Below are 16,758 nucleotides of genomic sequence, written 5' to 3' on the forward strand. Positions count from 1 at the left end.
CCCCTTAGACCGACACATCGACTGATCTATGACCTTAGCTACAATTGTTTGACGTTTATTGATGACCCGAAATCCTAGTTCCCTTCTCCTTCTGTTAATTTCCCTTAATTCTTTCTCTCTTGCCTTAATCTCTTAGTTTAGTCAGAAATCATATTCAAACCCCCACATTGTGACCCGTTACTCATAGACTAAAATTAGAGAGATAAATCTCATTTTTGCCTCCCTGTGGAGATCGACCCTACTTGCCGCTGACTTCTGTTAGTTGTAACTTAGGTATTTATTTTTGGTACCTGACGACGGTATCAGCATTGTTTTATATTTTTATTGTAATTGGTTGTTTATTGTCTGGGGGTGGTGTCAAATAGGCAAGGGTGCGCTACATCTTCTAGACCCGGGTGTAGTGAAAAATATGCAAGGGTTGTTAGGTCGTCGCCCAAAAGCGGCGCGCCACCTCGAAGTATGGGTGTGGTGTCAAATAGGTTTGGATCTAGGAAGCATGGTCAAGAGCGGGTAAAGAAATCAGGACATGACTTTAGGAAGGGTAGTAGGTTACGGTTTGGTACTTGGAATGTTGGCTCTTTGACAGGGAGATTAGCTGAGGTAGGGGAGGTTATGAAAAGGAGGAGAGTGCATATAATGTGTCTACAAGAGACAAAGTGGTACTAGTCGAGTTGGCTTTGAGAACATTCATGGGGGTTTTGGGTTCGGGGAGAGAAATGAAGCAGGAAGTGACATATTGGATTTTGCTTTGGCATATGACTTGGGTATAATGAACACTTGGTTCGAGAAAAGACATTCTCATTTGGTGACTTATAGAAGTGGAGGTAATGCTAGTCAAATTGACTTCCTTTTGGTAAGGAATGTGTGGAGGAAAGAGTACACCGATTGCAAGGTCATACCCGGGGAAAGTGCCGCAACACAACATAGACTAGTGGTTCTTGATTTTCGGGGTAAGAGAGACTTGAGGAAGAGAAAGATAATCGGTGAGGCACGGATCAAGTGGTGGAAGCTACAAGGGGGAAACCAACAAGCGTTTTTGGATAAGGTTGGAAGTAGCGATATTTGGTCGGATTGTGAGGAGAAAGATATTGATGCAACGTGGGATAAATTGGAGCATGTTGTAAAGGAGTTGGCGAGGGAGGTATTAGGGGAATCTAAAGGGAATAGACCATCAAGTAAGGACACATCTTGGTGGAACGATGTGGTGAGACAAGCGATAAAGACTAAACGTGAATGCTATAAGGTTTTGGGGAAATGCATGAGTGATGAGAACTTTGAAAAGTACAAGGAAGCTAGACGAGCCGCTAAAAAGGCCGTACGGGATGCGAGGGCAAAAGTTAACCATGAAGTGTATGCCAGGTTGGACACGAGAGAAGGAGAGAAGGATATCTATAAACTGGCTCGCATAAGAGACCGAAAGACGAGAGATATTGGGAGAGTTAGGTGTGTGAAAGATATGGACGACAAGGTTCTCGGTTCGGATAACGAGATAAAGGCTAGATGGAGTTCTTACTTTGATAATTTATTCAATGGACATCGGGAACAAGGTTTTGGGGATGTAGAGGTAACACCAAGCATGGTTAACCGAGAATTTGTGCGTAGAATACAAAAGAGTGAAGTTAGAAAGGCGTTAAGGAAGATGGGGTCAAAGAAAGCAGGACCGGATGGTATACCCATAGAAGTTTGGAGGTGCTTCGGGGAGAAAGGGATTGAATGGGTAACCATGCTCTTCAACAAGATTTGGAGGAGCAACAAGATGCCATCGGCTTGGAGGAAAAGCACTCTTGTCCCTTTGTACAAAAACAAAGGTGATGTCCAAGAGTGTTCCAATTATCGGGGAATTAAACTTATGAGTCATACAATGAAGTTATGGGAGCGGGTAATCGAGCAAAGGCTTAGGACATATGTAGACATCTCGGAAAACCAATTTGGATTTATGCCCGGGAGATCGACTATGGATGCGATTTTTATCATGAGACAGTTGATGGAATACCATCGGGACAAGAAGAAGGATTTGCATATGGTTTTTATTGACTTGGAAAAGGCATATGATAGGGTACCAAGAGAAGTACTTTGGTGGGCTTTGGCGAGAAAGGGTGTGTCGCGAAAATATATTGACCTCATAAAGGACATGTATGAGGGGGCTAGTGCAAGTGTTCGCACTAATGTTGGGAGAACGGAAGAATTTCTTATTACCATCGGGGTGCATCAAGGTTCCGCACTTAGTCCTTTTCTCTTTGCTATAGTTATGGATGAGTTGACAAGGGATATTCAGACGACATCCCTTGGTGTATGATGTTTGCTTGATGATATTGTGTTTATTGATGAGACAAAAGAGGAGTGGAGAGAAAGTTGGAATTGTGGAGGCGGACTTTAGAGACTCGTGGGTTCAGCCGAGCAGAGTAAGACTGAGTATTTGAGGTGTCAGTTCACTAAGGTGGCGGGGTTGAGATCGACAGAGGCGGGGAGTATTATTTTCGATGGGAATGTTGTTGAGGGTTCGGATTTCTTCAGATATCTAGGATCTATTATTCAAAAAGATGGGGAGTTAGACGGAGATGTGGCTCACAGAATTAAAGCGGGATGGTTGAAATGGAAGAGTGCTTCAGGGTTTCTATGCGATAAAGATATGCCCCAAAGATTAAAGGGAAAATTTTATCGCACGGCAATTAGGCCTGCCCTACTTTACGGCTCCGAGTGTTGGGTCGTGAAACATTGTCACATTCAAAAGATGAGTGTGGCGGAGATGCGCATGTTGAGGTGGATGTGCGGACATACAAGGAAAGATCGGTTAAGGAATGAGGTGATTAGGGAAAAGGTTAAAGTGGCGCCAATAGAGGACAAGATGATGGAAAACCGACTAAGATGGTTTGGCCATGTGAGAAGGAGACCTATGGATGCACCGTTAGGAGGTTTGGAGACTTGGAGAACAAAAAAGGTCCCTAGAGGCAGAGGAAGACCGAGACAGACATGGTTGAGAGTGATAGAGCACGATATGAGAGTTCTGGGGCTTGAGGAGAGTATGGTGACGGAGAGGGCACAATGGAGGGAAAGGATAGATGTGGATTTTTAGTATTTGATGTTTTTTGACAGATTTAGTGTTTTTATTTACTTATTTAATTTAAAGAAATTAATTTATTTATTTTTCTCTCCTTTATTACACACTTTTTCAACAACCACTTTCTTATAGATTTTACCTGGTTTATTCCGGATCCTTAACTCTATTTCGGTTTTTAAAAATCGTTTTAATCTTTTCTCTCGATTTAAATTTTAAGTTTTTATAAAAGAAAGACGGAATTCGATTTTAAAACCCCTAAGTTCACCTTGACTTTCCATTACATTTTCGTTCTCCCTTTTGTTTTTTATCTTCCCTTTTTTATTCGCATTTTGAGGCGTGCGTTCACCCATGGACGATTCGAAAGGATGATTCATGTCAGCCGACCCCAAATCATTTTGGGATTAAGGCTCTGATGTTGTTGTTGTTGTTGTTGTTGTTGGTTGTTTATTGTCTGTGGTTCGCGAGGTGCACCCTCGGCTGAGTGAAGTCACTTGGGGGAGTCGCTTCACGCCCTTGATTCGTCCCTTGTAGTTCCCGTCATAAGTGGGATGTGCACATCAAGGAACATGGGTTATTCGCTCGATGGAGATGAATGGGGCTTAGGTGGGAATGGCTGCGGTCCCCCACTGACGATGTGGAATATCTGTTGCGATGGGTATTTTGGCAGGGCTATACACTTTAGTGTGTAGTTAGATGATTGGTGATGTGATGGTGTTAGAGGATTGTGATTGTGTACCTGTTTGTTGTATTGTCTTATATTGTTTATGCAGTAACTGACCCCGTTTAAATGTTTTGAAAACTGTGGTGATCCATTCGGGGATGGTGAGCAGTTGTTTAGCAGGTATCTCTCGGATATGCCCAGTATTAGCTTGGGATGGAGTCACCACCAGTCAGATAGTAGTCTTCCACTGTTGTGTCATGACATTTTAATTACTTAGTTGGATTTTTGGTTTGGAATAGTTGTATTTCATTTTACAGTTGGTTTTGATGTAATCATTTTAAACTCATTTATTTAAAGTATATTTCTTGATGGACACTTTTGATTACTATGCCTCAGGTAATCGAGATGGTAGCATGCTCATGTACTAGGTGGTCTTAGTAAGGCACCTTGGTGTATGGGGGTGTTACAAAGTGGTATCAGAGCGACGATTTTGGAACCTGTAACAAATGATTCCAATGAATGTAGAGAGTCAAACTAAAATGAACCCGGGTAGGAGTTGTTAGGAGCTAATGCAAAGGCTTGGGAGACGTCCTAAAGTCGCGAACTCGCCCTACAACTTTGAACCAATCACTATGGGGTGTCATGGGATTGCTATTTATTTATTATTGTTCATATGAATATGTTGGATGAGCATGTGGTTGAATGGATGACGTAATGGAAAAGATGAAAGTAATTGTTGCATGATAATATAATTTGTGGTTTAAGCATGTTTATGTGATGAAATTGGATTTATAATGTTGTGGTATTAGTAACATGTGAATAGGAGTTGTAATGTATAAGTATGTTTTTGTTTTACGAAAATTTAAAAAGTTAAAGGCATGTGGGTAGTGTAGAATCGTCAGCATGACTCAATCGAGTGGGGGGAACTCGATCGAGTAGGGTGGACTCGATCGAGTATACTGAGCTCGATCGAGTGGGTATATGTATACGTTGGATAGTAGCTACTAGATTGTGCTACTCGATCGAGTAAGGGGAGTACTCGATCGAGTGTCCGGTACTCGACCGAGTACATATGTGACTCGATTGAGTATGTTTTGTGTCAGTTCTGGGCAGGTTCTGGAGTTGGGGTACTCGATCGAGTTTGTGTATTACTCGATCGAGTGACCCCTACTCGATCGAGATTGTGTAGTTACTCGATTGAGTAAGTTATGTGCGGGTCATATTTGCTTTGAGTCGTAGGCTATGTGCTTACGTTTATCTACTTTTTATAGCTCAAAGATATGCCGCCAAAGAGATCAGCTTTGTACGTTAGGACTCAGGAGATGAGTGTGATGTGACTCATATTTGAGCACATTTAGTCCCCGAATTAACCTCGTTCCCATGCTTTCTAGCACCTATTAGGGTCATTTCTTATCTTTAGTTCCCCATTTCTCATATTCTTTGAGGTTTTGTGTCCTTGGTAGGAGAGGATTGCTAGCCTTGCATTTATGGAGCAAAATAGAGCTAAATGGATCGCATCTAATGACCAAGCATCGAAGAGGAGACCGACACTAGAAGCCTAAGCAAATAAGTGAAGAGAAATGGGCAATGATGAAAGATCTGTGCGTCCCTAAGACAGTCCCCACGGATTGTTAGGGAGCCAAGAACAACAGAAGAACCCTGTCCCAGGATCCGAGCGTCTTGAGCGCAGGACGAGCGTCACGACAATCAGCCCGAGCGGATCACCTCATAGGACCAAGCGTGCTTCAGCTCAATCAGCGCGTGTCCCTAGGGAGTTGTTACTCAATCCGCGCATGTCCCTCGGGAGTTGCAAACTATCAAGCTTCTCTTAGGGTCTTAATCGTCATTTAAGCCCTTATCAACCCTAATCATTGTACTTAATTTTAGTATATACTCTATTGTACTAGCTTAGAATCATCTTATCATAATCAATCTCTTAATTTAGTCTTAATCAAAATTGTAATACACATTTCAATATTAATCACATCTTAATATTTCCTTAATCTCTCAATTGTTCTTAGTTTTAGTTGGGTAATTAGAAGATTATTTGGAGTTTATTGGAGGATTGACAACCTTCTATCAATCATAAGGTTTACTTCTATTATCCTTTGCTTTATTATTTGGATCATCTCAAGTAGGTAAAATCTCTTTTTACCTTTGCTTAATTATTGTTAATCACATCATTTGTTCATCATGTTTTGCTTTGTTAGTATGATTGACAACCTTATTAGCATGTTAAACTTGATCATGAGTGAATAGTCCTTTACCTAGGGTTAATGGGGAATTAGGGGAAATAATCATGGGAATTGATCTATGCTTAATCTAATATGCTTTCATAATCACTTGCTTGCTTGCTTGTTGTGATTTCAACCTATGCACATGTTAAGTTTGATGAAATGCTAGACTATAAAACCTTGCTTGTTTTACCTATCTCTTACCTTTTCAATGAGGCTTATAAGACATAAACCAACTCGAGCCTTGTTAGACCATGCATACAGTTAAATAGGAAGAGACTAAGTTGACTTGTAGGTATTGTAAAGTCTTGATCGACTCGGCTCCGAGACCTAAATCTTCTTAGGAATTGTAAAATATACACTAACTCGATTTCATCACAACAATGAGTTGCTTGCATCTATTTGAGAACATGTTTGTATAACCTATTTCCATGATTCCCTTATGAACCCATGACACCCTAGTGCCTTTAATCAATTGTTTACAAACCCCTTTTATTGCTTTACTTTGTTTTCATTACTTTACATTCATCTTGTTGATTAGTTTAGATTACATCTCATCTCAACCCAAATTTGTGACACCCTAAGACATAAACTACTTGCAATTGAAATCCTAAATCAATACCCGCCCCTTAGGATCTGACCTTTACTTACCACTCCACTAAAGAGTAGTTTGTAGAGTTAGAAATATTGTTTTGGTTGGTATCTTTGACGACGAGATAAATACCACGCCAAAAATGGCGCCCTTGCCGGGGATGGTATTCAATTTATTTAATTTTCGTTAATTGTTTTTAGTTGTGTCTTTCTTTACCTTGGGGAAGTCAATCTCCTCAAGGTTGTTCTAATTGTTTTCTTGTTGTTTAATATTTTGCATGACTAGGAGACCACAAGGTAATTTATTGCCTATTGATTTCGAGATTGAAAGGACCTTAACCAACAATAGAAGAGTTGCTAGAGGTACTTCAATAGTCGTAGGTATTGGAGAGATTGTGGACATTCAACCAAATAACATTGAGTTTGTAAATCCTTTTGCAAGAGAAGAAGAGGATAACTCAATTCCAAACCAACCACAAAATCAACCTACAATGCCTAAATTTTCATCACATTCCGTACCAACCGAGGAGAACCTACCACATGGTACTCCTACACCACCACATTTAACCGGTAATTTCATTGCCAAATCCGCATTCATACAATTAGTTGAGAGAAGTCAATTTGGAGGGATGCCTAGTGAAGATCCTCATTTACATATGGAGACTTTTTCTGATTATTGTGATGCAATTTCTCAAACCAGAGTTACTCAAGACCAAATCCGATGGGTATTGTTTCCTTTTTCCTTGATCGGTACCGCAAAGCAATGGTTGAAGAGTCTAGACAAGGCTACCCTTAGTATTGATTCATAGAAGAAGTTAGAACTTGCCTTCTATAAGAAATTCTATCCTCCAGAGAAGACAAATATGTTGAGAGCCCAAATCACCGGGTTCAAGCAAAGGGATGATGAGTCATTATATGAAGCATGGGAGAGATTTAAGGACACTTGTCGATCTTGTCCACACCATGGACTTAGTGAGGGTTCCTTGTGCAACAATTTTGGAATGGCTTATATGAATACTCACGCAATGTTCTTAATATGGGATCCAATGGGAGGTTTACCGAAGTTGATGACAACCAAACATGGGCCAAAATCGAAGAGATGGCGGTTCATAATTCCCAATATAGTAGGCCTCGAAAGGCCACTAGAGGAGGAAAGCATGAGGTAGATTTCATCACACAATTGGGTGCTCAACTAAGTGCTTATATCGACACCATCAAATTGAAGTTTGGAAAGGCCATGGCTAAGCTTGATGAAGCTTCCAAATCACTCAAACAACATGTTAATGCTATGGTGGCATCATCCTCAATCCCAAATGAAGTATGTAAAAGTTGTGGAACCTTGGGACATGATCAAAACGAATGTAGGGGAACAAATGAATAAGTAAATGCATTCCAAGCATACAAGAGTGGTACCCCTTATTCCAACTACTATAATGAAAACACCAAATTCCATCCAAATCTCTCATACAAGAGCAAAAATGTTCAAAATCCTCAACCAACATACACTCCACCTCCAATGAGAAACCAAGCTCAAAGACCCTTTTTCAACCAAAGCCAAGGATATGAAATTAAACCTTCCTACAACCAATCCAATGACCAAAGTTTTGATGTTCAAAAGGCGGTCCTCCAAATGCAAAAGAACCAACAAGAATTCTTCACCCAAATGCAAAAAGATAGTCAAGCTAAAGAAATCACCATCAATAACATACTTGCCCACACCAAAATGTTAGAAACTCAAATGACCCAATTAGCATCTTCGGGCTCCCAAAGACAAAAGGGGAAATTACCTCCTCAAGGTAACCCGCCCACAAGGCATGAGACGGTTAGTGCCATCCATTTGAGGAGTGGTACAAGATATGAGGGGCCGAAGAGGCCAATTGATGAAGATATTGTGGATGCTAGTAGCAAGCAAGGAGTTGTGGAGATCTCTAAGGAAGAAGAACCTACTACCAACGAACTTTCAAAGAAGAATAATGAAGGAAAGGCTAAGAATGTTGATAAGGAGCCTACTGTGATTAGACTTCCATTCCAAAGTCGTCAAGCTAAGCCTAAGCTTGATGAGCAACTTGGAAAGTTCATGGAAATTGTGAAGAACTTAGAAGTCTCAATCCCATTCACGGAATTGATCAATCATATTCTGTCTTATGCAAAGTACATGAAAGATATTCTTACCAAGAAGAAATCCATCCGAAAGTTGGAGACTGTTGCCTTTACCAAATTAAGTAGTGCTATTCTTCAAGGGAGTTCCCCTCCAAAGCTGAAAGATCCGGGAAGTTTTTCTATTCCATGTACCATTAGCGACACTATAATCAACAAAGCATTATGTGATCTTAGAGCAAGTGTAAGTGTCATGCCATACTCGGTATATAAGAAGCTAGGAATGGGAGAGCTCAAGTGCACCAATATTACTCTTCAAATGGCGGATCGATCAACAAATATACCTTTAGGGGTATGGGAGGATGTGCCCGTAAGAATTGGCAAATTCTTCATCCCGGTAGACTTTGTCATTGTAGACATGGAGGAGGATTCCAACATCCCTATCATCTTAGGAAGACTTTTCTTGCATACCGCCGAAGCGGTAATCGATGTGAAACATGGAGAGATCACACTTGAAGTAGGGGACGAGACAATTACAGTCTTGACAAAACAATGAGAGCTCCCCGGTTACATGAGACATGCTTCATGGTCGATCACTATAGCCGAGAAAGTGATAGGAAGAAGTTAGAATCTCTATGCAAAGATCAAGCCTTGGGTAAATAAACATCACCCACATGGAAGGAGAAAGTGGATGACCTTCAAGTAGCTCTATTCGGAGAGCATGGAATTTTCAACAACAACAATGAGAGCTTGAATAGCTCACCCATCATGACAAGTAATGAAGAAGGCCTCGTTGGCCAAGATAACAAGAAAAGAGAGTTGCTCTTGTCAACTCATGACATCATTGGGGAATAAGCTAGTGAATTTTGTGGTCTATGGGACGATGAATTTGAAGGATTGGTTAATCCTTATATTGGAAATCCTATGACCTTGGACTAAGGCTTTATTGATCCTTGTTATCACTTTGACTTGGACCACAACAATGGAGAAAACAATGCACAAAGATCCATACAAAATCTTTATCATGAAAATGAGCAAGCCTTCGACTACTTCTACAAGGTGTTGAGCAACATCAACAACACCTTGGCTTTGCCCCCTTGATACCTCTCACAAGAAGGAGTCTTTGGTGGAGTTCTCCCTAAACCACCATTTGTAAATATTCTAACCCCTTAACTAGCATTTTATTTCCTTTATTGCATCTTTGTCATTTTTGGATTTGCATTTTTGTGCTTTATTACAAGATTTTTGACATGAGAGCAAGTGAGGGAGGTATTTTAACGTGTTTTAATGTGTAGTGTTTGATCAAGTGTGGGGATGGTAAATGCCTAGGCTAACCAAGCCTTTGTAGTACAACCCATAACATTTAACAAGGAAAGGAAGAAGGAATGACAAGGGAAGAGGAACCCCCACGAGCAGACCTGAGCTCGTGGGAGCTGAGGGCAATCCGAGCGTCTCCAGGCTCAATCCGCGTGTCCTACTGTCGAGACGTGGGAGCTGGGAAGCTTCAATTTATGGGAAAAAGTCTTGTAAGAAAATATGCGCAAGACGAGCTTAGGACGCTCGTCCTACTATCGAGCCACGGGTCCTGCCGTCCTGGGAAACTCCAACCTGACGAATTTTTACTGAAGAAAAATATGCACGTCCCAGGCTTAATCCGAGCGTCTCAGCCGAAATCCGCTCGAGCTGAGCTCAATCCCCGCGTCCCAGAACTGCTTTTCCATTTCAGAAAACCCTGTGAGACAATCCGCGCGTCCCGACACTGATCCGAGCATCCCAGACCTGTTACATAGACAAACACGGGACATCCTCTTCTTCCCAATTCATTTCCATCTTTCAAAAACACAAACAAATACATTTTCCCTCACTTCAACCTTCAATCCCCTCACCCAAAATCACCAATTTCTCAACAAAATTCACCACAAACAAAACAAAACTTGCTCAAAACAAAATTAAATCACTCCTTCATCAACAAAAGACCCTTTAACCATCAATTTCCTCACAAATTGAATCAATTTTCTAGGGTTCGGGCAAAATTTCGAAAAACCCAAATTGATTGAGGAATTGTTTGAAGTTTGAAGAAGCAAGGAGCATTCAAGGAATATTTAGGTTTGTTGATACTAATCTGATAAGGAGCATACAATGGCAAGGACTAAAGGTGGAACCAAGGCACCCAAAGCTTCAAATTTTTCAAAGAGGCAACAAGCTCTTCTAGCATCTAAGGCTTTGGTTGTAATACCCGTTATGTTTAAGGACCCTTTGATCGACCCTTTGACCACGGAAGACCATAGGAGGGGATACGTGAGAGGATAAGTGACTTATGCAGTTCATTACTCGATCTAGTAGAGGCTACTCAGCCAAGTAGTGAGAACACTCGACCGAGTAGGGCTTACTTGGCTGAGTATGAGAGTACTCGACCGAGTATAGCCGCTGTTGATGCGTGATTATAAAACACAAGTTCGCAAGTCTTATTTAATTTTCGACGGTTCCATTTCTCTCTAACCCTAATATGTCCCTCTCTTACCTATCACCCACCTTTCCCCACACTCTCATCTAGCCTGGACACTAACGATGGAAGGGGATTGGGTTGCACATGAAGGATGCTTGTGAGGATGTCGTCGTTATCGCCATCGGTTCGTATCGCTAGGTAAGTTGTTGTTTTATCGTCGTCTTTCAGTAGGTTTCTGGGGTAGTCTTGTAATAGGATGTGATTACCATTTGTAGGATGCGTCTCGGAGTCTTGCTTGGCTAATTGTTGGATGCATTTTCATGGATTGGCGATAAGGTGGGGTTTCCCTACTCAGTTCCTGTTTAATTGATTTGAGATTGTATTGTATTGTGTACGATTGATTGTCTGCTGATCATTACTAGAGCGTTGGTGTTGGTGTGGATATGGTGATGGTTGTTGTGGTGGAGTCACTTGCGGGAGTGGTTTCACACCCTAGTTCGTCCTCCGTGGAACCCGCCACGGGAGGGGATGTGCACATTAAGGGACAGGGATATCGCTCGTTGATGAGCGGAGCTTAGGTGGGGATTGGCTGCGGTCCCTCACTGGTGGCGAGGATTACCTGTTGAGATGGGTAATCTAGCAGGACTACACACTTCGGTGTGTAGTCGGTTACTGTGTGAGATCGGGAGACCGGAGGTGGATGATGATCAGCTGGTTGCCTTTTGTACTTGTCTTACTTTGATTATGCAGTGACTGACCCCGTGTTGTGTTTTCAAAACTGTGGTGATCCATTCGGGGATGGTGACCAGTTGTTTTAGTAGGTACATTTGGTCTTGTTGCGTACGGGCTTGGAAGGGAGTCGAGTCACCACGCTACCGGAGTAGATGTCCTTGACGCACGAGCTTAGTAGCTATCATAGTTATCACTTTGTATCTTGTTACGTTGTTTTATGTTGTAAAGACTTAAAAGTATTTTAATAAATGTTCTTCTATTGTTTATTTGATCTACTACCTTGGGTAACCGAGATGGTAACACCGTCATACACTGGGATGGTCCTTGGTAAGGCATCTTGGTGTACGGGGGTGTTACATTGGTAGTAGCTCAAACAAGGGAGGAAGTCCAAGGAACCGTCAATCCTATTGAGGAAGCTACCATATCTACTCCGGTTGTAGAACAACTGCCAAACTTTCCGGAGGTAACTTTCTTATCCGATAAACATAGGATTGCCTTTCTATCCCTTGCCAAAAAGAAAGTTGTAGCTACCAAGTTTATTTGCCATGATACTTTGCAAAAGTTGGGTGTCCTTGAGCAAACTAGAGCACTTTTCGAGTCCATGAGGTTGATAACCGTCTTTGATATGGATGAATTGACTTACCCCTCATTAACCATGGAGTTCATAAGCTCCTTGAGTGCATACAAGATAGAAACTCGAAATTATGTTGAGTTCCGACTTGAGAACAAGAGTAGAAGAATGACTAAGAGTGAATTTGGTCAAGTGTTTGGTCATGTGCGATATGATCATTATGAGAAAAAGCCTTTGAAATATGATGCCGCACCCATTTGGAAGGCTATAACCGGTCGAAAATTTGAGTCCTTCCGGGAGTGTCAAGCTTTGTATGTCCACCATCTGGGCTGGGCATCAGAACTTGGCACAAGTGTGTGGCCAATACTTTTATTGCTAGGAAAGGTACCAACCAATTCACTGAACTTGATTTTGTCTACCTTGAGTCCTTCTTGAATATCAATGGAAAGTCCACCCGAAAATACAACATTCTTCAACTATTGATTGACCGGTGGCTAGAGATTGATAATGGGAAAGAGGGAGCGGCCTTTATTGTGAACGGGGGCTTTGTAACAAGGTTAGCTAAATACTTTAACCCGGAGTTCAAAAAAGATAACACCTACAAGCCGGTTAAGGGAAGCTACCTTCCTGATATGAGAACTTTGATCAACAAATGTCATTGGGTCAGGAATGACAATCTTGACAACAAATATGAATGGCTCATCAAGGAAGCCAAGTCCATTGTCTTACCCACCAAGATTGGCCGTATCTCCGCCCATAGACCAAACTACCTCATTCCCGTCTCCAAAGAAGTTGAGGCGATAATCAAGCAACAAAGGGATCCAATTGCAAAGCCCTCCTCCTCTACCATTGTGACTCCACCCTATCCTTTTGCCTACCAAGAGTTTAAACCAAGTGGTTCTAATGTTGTGGTAGGCAATGATTACTTGACCCAATTAATGCATAAAATGCATAGAGGAGCTCATGATGATCGGGTAAATGCTTATCGAGCCCAATATCCGCCACTTCTACATCTAGCTAGGCAAGGACTTCTTGATCCTTCATGTCCTTTGCCTAATTGGGCGGATAATGAAGTGTTCTTCCCTAATACATCTCAAGATGCCGAAAAGGATAGTCGGGTGGCTAATGGAAAGGAGGTTAGTGTTGATGAAGACAGGGAAGGTATTGGTTCATGCCAAGAAGAAGAGCAAGGTTCAAGTTCTAATGACGAAGAAGTTGGTGAATCCTCCGGTCCAATGAAGGTCGATGGTGATGATAATTCCGATGATGATAATGACGGCGATGAGGCCGGTGATGAAGATGTCACAATGAACGACAATTGAGGGTTGACAAGGCTTATTGGAGGATACCACAAGTGCGGGGTTGATTACTTGACTTCAACCTATTTCATTGTGAGTTTCCTACACCTCCTTTAGCTTTATCTTTATATCATAATTTTAATCTTTATCTTGAGCATTTGTTTTCAGTCCTAGCACCATTCAAAGGACTCCCACCTCGGTTCCGTTGAGGTGTCTCATATCTTGTTCCCATTTGAAAAATCCAAAATGACAATTAGAATTCATGCATTGCATCCATTCCTTGTGCATGAACTCCCCCTCTTTTTACACTAGCAATAGTGCCTTGTTTTGTTTAGGGAAGTTCCTCACAAGGGATGCGAGTAAATTCAAATTAGCTCTCCGACCAATTGAAAGCATGCATCATATAGGATAGATTAGATTGCATTCACTTGTTATATATGTCATATAGTTTGCATATTAGTTTAGAAATCATGCATATTCATATAGATTGCATTACATAATTTCCGATCGTATTAGCCATTGAGGACAATGCTCATACTAGTGTGGGGATGGGAAATTCAAACCTAACCTTTTAAAATCAAAAATGATAAAAATTGAAAAATTCATAAAAATTGAAAAATTTCTCAAAAATCCAAAAACATGTTCATTCCTTTGTAGTGTAGAATTGTATATATTGTATATATTTGTGTTTGTTTGTCACTCTTATCACATTGGATCGACTACGCCACATTCGAGGAATGAAGGAAATATAAGACCGCATGGTATGATCTTTCCAAATCTCCTTCCTCCTTTTATGTGTTAATGACAATGTGGCTTTATTTTGGTTGATGCGGTACAAACCAATGTGTTGTTAGGAGTTGCATTTAGTTTATATGGCATATTAGTTGATAGAAGCATTTGCATTAGGTTGTATATATGTTAGTTGCATCATGGCATGTAGTTGCATTTTAGGAAACTTTTATGAAAACATCTATTTGGGAAGTTTGATAAGTGTATATAAGGCCCTTGTAGATACATTTTCTTCTTGAGACTTTGCTCATTAGAATACCTCCAAAACACCCTAGGATGTGTCGTGCCAGTATCCTTTGACCCATGGACTACGGCCTAGTCAAGAGTACCTTGTGATGTGATGACTCCTTGGCTACCGTTTATTCCAAGGTAACCCTTGAAACCATGCAACCATCTTCTACTTCTATCATCATGTTTTGTCAACAAAAAAGGGAATAGGCACAAAAATCTCAATTTGAGTTCAAGCATCAAAATGAAAATCAAGAAGTTTTCATAAATTGCATCAAAGAAAAGAGGAGTACAAAAATAAGAACTCATAAGCTTCAATAAAAGCACCCTCGTTACAAATTGGGGCGACTTTGAAAATGTTCAAAAATTGCAAAGAAAATTGCCAGGTATCAAAATACCAAACATCAAAGAAATTGCAAGAAATTGTTCCCAAAAATGTTAAATGCCACAAGAAATTGAGGGGAATAACAAAATTAAAAGAAAACTCCCACTATGAAACTCAAAATCTTATTGATCCCTTTATCCCATTGATTCCACTTTTGTGCATGGTGGAGAGGGGACGACCATTTTTCTTGTCTAGGCAAGAAGGAGAATTCCACGATCCTACGGTATTTCTAACATCATAGGGAGTCTACTCTTGACAAAAGCATTTAGCAATTGAGGACAAAGGTACCCTATCTTGACACAACTTGGAGGTGATTTGTTGGTATCCTCCTAGGCTTAGTAATTTAAATAAACCATATCTATAATGGAGTGTGTACCCTTAGATTGTTTCCCCCTTAGATAATTTCCGCCACTTAGATGAGGAAAGTGGCTATTCTTTTGTAGATGCATCCATTACTTGCTTTTGTGTGCTTAATGATTGAATATATCGCCATTTTGGCAAGCCCCACCTTGCCTTGCAAGAAGTCATCTTACCTCATGTGTGTCTTGTTGTGAGTTTAAGGGGCGGAGTGAGACCCGCTAATTGTCTCATATCGGCTATAATATTAGGTTAGTTTAAATAAAGGTCATAATTTTAGTCACCTCTTTACTCGGGACGAGCAAAGGTTCGGTTTGGGGATGTTTGATGTGACTCATATTTGAGCACATTTAGTCCCCGAATTAACCTCGTTCCCATGCTTTCTAGCATCTATTAGGGTCATTTCTTATCTTTAGTTTCCTATTTCGCATATTCTTTGAGGTTTTGTGTCCTTGGTAGGCGAGGATTGCTAGCCTTGCATTTATGAAGCAAAATGGAGCTAAATGGATCGCATCTAATGACCAAGCATCGAAGAGGAGACCGACAATAGAAGTCTAAGCAAATAAATGAAGAAAAATGGGCAATGATGAAAGATCCGTGCGTCCCTAAGACAGTCCCCACAGATTGTTAGGGAGCCAAGAACAAGAGAAGAACCCTGTCCCAGGATTCGAGCGTCCTCAGCTCAGGACGAGCGTCCAAGAGCCAGGATCCGAGCGTCCCGATAGTCAGCCCAAGCGGATCACCTCACAGCAAGCATGCTTCAGCTCAATACGCGCGTGTCCCTGGGTAGTTGCTACTCAATCCGCGCATGTCCCTCGAGAGTTGCAAACTATCAAGCTTCTCTTAGGGTCTTAATCGTCATTTACGCCCTTAGAAACCCTAATTCTTGTACTTAATTATAGTATAAATACCCTATTGTACTAGCTTAGAATCATCTTATCATAATCAATCTCTTAATTTAGTCTTAATCAAAATTGTAATACACATTTCAATATTAATCACATCTTAATCTTTGCTTAATCTCTCAATTGTTCTTAGTTTTAGTTGGGTAATTAAAAGATTATTTGGGGTTTATTGGAGGATTGACAACCTTCCATCAATCATCAAGTTTACTTCTATTATTCTTTTCTTTATTATTTGGATCATCTCAAGTAGGTATAATCTCTTTTTACCTTTGCTTAATTATTCTTAATCACATCATTTGTTCATCATATTTTGCTTTGTTAGTATGATTGAAAACCTTATTAGCATGTTAAACTTGATCATGAATGAGTAGTCCTTTAGCTAGGGTTAATGGGGAATTAGGGGAAA

General features: G+C 40.8%; 1 non-coding gene across 1 annotated transcript; it reads right to left on the reverse strand.

The window, feature by feature from the left end:
- Positions 1-7,407: 7,407 nt before the first annotated feature.
- LOC141635726 (small nucleolar RNA R71) lies at positions 7,408-7,514 on the reverse strand. Its single transcript, XR_012540390.1, has one exon. It is a non-coding gene; the product is annotated as a small nucleolar RNA R71 (small nucleolar RNA).
- Between the last annotated feature and the right edge of the window lie 9,244 nt (positions 7,515-16,758).

This window comes from Silene latifolia, chromosome Y (assembly GCF_048544455.1).
Source record: "Silene latifolia isolate original U9 population chromosome Y, ASM4854445v1, whole genome shotgun sequence".
NCBI classification, from domain to species: Eukaryota; Viridiplantae; Streptophyta; class Magnoliopsida; order Caryophyllales; family Caryophyllaceae; genus Silene; species Silene latifolia.